At 33.7% G+C, this 2,943-nt stretch overlaps 1 protein-coding gene across 14 annotated transcripts in view; it reads left to right on the forward strand.

Annotated features, from left to right (window-relative positions):
• LOC106869227 (dorsal-ventral patterning tolloid-like protein 1) overlaps nt 1-2,943 on the forward strand; it is a 1,100,309-nt gene that overhangs the window by 246,876 nt on the left and 850,490 nt on the right. The window lies entirely within an intron of this gene.

Below are 2,943 nucleotides of genomic sequence, written 5' to 3' on the forward strand. Positions count from 1 at the left end.
TATATATATATATATATATATATATTTACACCTGTGCATATACAGGAATAATTTAGAGTATATTTAATGAATACATATATTTTGTATCACTATGAAAACATAACAACCTATTGATGAACCATTTAAGTTTTGGTATATAAAAGTTTAGGAGTGAAAATTGCCCAATGAGTTTCATCTTTCTGTAAAGTTCATCCAGCTTCTTTTACAACATCATTCAATTACTGAAGTTAATAAGAATATGTCTGCTCATTGAAAAATGTAAACAAACTGCATCTTTCATAAAGAATATGATATGACAGTATAAGTTTGATGGCTGAGTTCTAACTTCAAAGGAATTATTATATTCACAATCGAATTGTGTTGGTAATTTTTCATTAAATACCTGGAATCACGATTGTATTGTGATGTAAATGTCTTTATACTAACAATACATATATATATATATTGATAGATCAATAGATAGCTAGATAGTTAGATAGATAGAAAAAGGGACAAAAAGAGAGAGAGAGAGAAACATTCACAGTGTGTGTGTATGTGTGTGTTCATGCTTATTTTTGTCTCTCACTACTTGACAACAGTTTCTTTATGTCCCCATATAGTGACCTGGCAACAAAAATAAAGGTTGATAAGCTAAGTAGAACACTTAAAATAAGTACTGGGACCAATCTGGTCAATTAACCCCTGAACATCATTCTACAGTATAGCCATAATCCTATGAGTAAACCTAGTAAAATAATCCTTTCTACTATAGGCACAAGGCCTGAAATTTGGTGGATCAAGGATATTCAACTAATACTTATTTAATCAACCCTGAAAAGATGGAAGGTAAAGTAACCTCAGTGGAATTTGAATTCAGAATGGTAATCTGGAAGAAATGCCACTAAGCATTTTGACCAGCATGCTAAATGAGTTTCCCAGCTTGCAAAAATAACCCTCTCTGCTATTAGTCAAGGCCTGAAAGCTTTGAGGAGAGGGCTAGTCAGCTACATAAATCCCAGTGCAAAGAATTTTGCCAGCTTGTCACCTTTAAAACCAGTAAAATAACAAAGAGGATTATATATATAAATATATATATTCTAACGGCGGTGCATCAGCATGGCCGCAGCTCTGAGCTGAAACTATAAGATAAAAAAAATATATATATATAATTCATTCTGTTGGGTGGTTGGTGTTAGGGAGGGCATCCAGTCATAAAATCCCTGCCACATCAGACACAGAAGTCTGGTGCGGGCTTCTGCTCAACCGGCTCCTGTCAAGCCATCTTTTTGCATGCCTGCATAGAATGCAGATGTTAAACAATGACGTTAATCATGATGATAATGAATTATGTATGTATATATGTGTGCTGGTGCCACATAAAATGCATTGGTGCTGGTACCACATTAAGAGCACTGGTTCTGGTGCCTCATTAAGAACACTCATGGTGTCACATTAAAAGCACTGGTGCTTGTGCCACCTAAATTTCACTGGTAATAGTGCTATATAAAAAGCACCTAGTACATTCTGTAAAGTGGTTGGTGTTAGGAAGGGCATGCTGTTGTAGAAATCAAACCGAAACCAGACTATTGCAGCTCCTGGCTTTACCAGCTCCTGTCAAGTTGACCAACCCATGCTAGCATGGAAAAGAGACGTTAAATGACGATGATGATATATATGTGTGTGTGTGCGTATGTTTCTGCATATCTTGTTGTAAAAACAAGAACATAGATGAATTTCAATGGGTTACTATAAATATTTTCAAAATTTATAGATTGCAGTGTTTATTCAGCTATTCTACTTTAACAAATTACTGACCAGTTATTGATCAATATCTCAAGAGTTCTTCACCGAGCATCATGACACCATATTAAACTTGATGTGGGATTAAGTCTTGCATAACCACAACACATTTATCACTTCCTTTCCAGACTGATGGTGATGCTATACACTGTAAAATACATCAACGCACTGGAAAAACTCAACAGTAAACACCATCTAAAATTAAATTATAAACATATTTTTAGTATTATATTCTTCAAAAACATGATACATTCCATTTAATGCTTATCACACTACTTACATATGTTCATATACACAAAAATAAACCTCATATTTCAGTCATATTTTCCATTTAACTTCCTAACTTGTTTCAATCACTGGACCACAGCTTTGTTGGGGCATCACTTTGAAAGGTTTCAATCCAACAAATACAGGTACAACAGAAACAGGAAGAAAGAGTGAGAGAAAGTTGTGGTGAAAGAGTACAGCAGGGTTCGCCACCATCCCCTGCCGGAGCCTTGTGGAGTTTAAGGTGTTTTCGCTCAATAAACACTCACAACGCCCGGTCTGGGAATTGAAACCGCGATCCTATGACCGTGAGTCCACTGCCCTAACCACTGGGCCATTGCACCTCCACCCACATACACACTCTCATATACACACATACATACTGTTATACATAAATATACACACACATACATACAGACAGACATACACACATACATACACAGATATAATTTTCCTTCATTTAATTTAACTTAACCTAACAATATTATCTTCCCAATATATGCAATTACAAAATTTCTCCCATAAATGGAAAGTTAAACCTCAACCATATATTATTTTACCTTCTTAATTTAATGTTTCAATGACTTTTATTTCATATGAAAAGACTTTTACAAAACATTTCTGTATAAAAGTGTCTGAACAGAATTTAATACAAAATACAATTTACTCATAACTATCAGTTTTCAGAAAATTATTAAATATATGTGAATGTATACATACATGGAAATGTGTATAGTATATGACACACAATTAGTTGTGCGTGTTTGTGTGTGAGTGTATAATATATATTTACATTTGTGCAGGGTATATACATATATGAATGCATATATATATATCTGTATCTATTTATCTATCTATCTATCTATCTATCTATCTATCTATATATATATATATATA

This window comes from Octopus bimaculoides, chromosome 10 (assembly GCF_001194135.2).
Source record: "Octopus bimaculoides isolate UCB-OBI-ISO-001 chromosome 10, ASM119413v2, whole genome shotgun sequence".
NCBI classification, from domain to species: Eukaryota; Metazoa; Mollusca; class Cephalopoda; order Octopoda; family Octopodidae; genus Octopus; species Octopus bimaculoides.